Genomic DNA, 1,185 nt, shown 5'->3' with positions numbered 1-1,185 from the left:
CCCCCCTCCCCTCCTCCCTCCCCCGGGCCCCCAACTACATGGAGCCGACAACAAAGCACAAGCGGCGGCGGCTGGGGCTGCTGCGGCGGCGGCGGCGGCGGAGGAGGAGGAGGTGGAGAGGAGGAGGCTGCTCAACATGGCAGCGCCACAGCGGCCGCGCTTCCGCTAACCCGCGGGCCGTACCATCGCCCCGAATAGGGGGGTTCGGCGGGGAGAGGGGAGAGGGCGGGGCCGGATGGGGAGCCGGGGACCCCGCTCCTCCGCGCCCTGGCCCCAGGGGGGCTGAGCTCCGGTGCGGTGCGGGGAAGAGAGGGGCGAAGGGGAGCCCGGGGGGGAGGCGCGAGGCGAGGGTGGTGAGTGGGACACCCCCGCGGAGGCGCGGAATGGGACGGCCCGCTCTCCTCAGGCTGCTGAAGCGCGGGGCGTGGGGGGGGGGAGGTGGAGAGAGAGAAGCGTTTGAGCCTTTTTTGAGCTGTGAGAAGATGGAGGAGAGAGGGCTGAGGGTGAAGGCCCGGGCTGGTCACCAAGGCTATTCCCCGTCCCGCCCTCACTTTTTTAAAAATAAAGCCAAACACAGAGTGTCCTGTGAGGTTGAAAAGCAGGGAAGAGGAATTTCTGTCAAAAACAGCATCTGGGAGCGGAGGAATTCCGTTTTTCCCTGAGAAGTATTAAAATCCACAAAAATCTGCTTCACACAAATACGTATAATAGGTATTGCTTAGCGGGGAGAAATCTCCCCAAAGACAAAGGCATACCCCCCCAAAAAACCCCCAACCACACACACAAGAAGATGACAATATGAATTATTTTATCAAATTGGCTTCTCGTTTGCCTTTCAAAACATAATTGGCTTGTTACAGTGTTCTAAAATCAATGTCACCATTCACAAATAATGAGACCAGGCAGAGCAGGGTAACTCTTCCATGTCAAACCCAAATCCCCAGCCTAAAATTCAAAACTGCAACATTGGGGAAGTTTAGAAAGTTGCATCCTGCAAAAAAAAGAATCCTGCCATTTACACCATCTAAGCTTGCAATCCTAAAAGGACTTACGGTACATGGGAGTAAGTCCCATTTAAAATAATGTGACTTTCTTCTGAGTAAGCTTAGGATTGCCCTGTATAGCACTTGGGTGTGAGCCTGATCTAACGCAATACAACTTACAGCTAACTTACATATACAGAAC

Source organism: Podarcis vaucheri, assembly GCF_965113315.1.
Source record: "Podarcis vaucheri genome assembly, chromosome: 15".
Lineage (NCBI taxonomy): Eukaryota > Metazoa > Chordata > Lepidosauria > Squamata > Lacertidae > Podarcis > Podarcis vaucheri.
The sequence above is the reverse complement of the archived record's forward strand: the minus strand, read 5'-3'. Positions refer to the sequence as shown.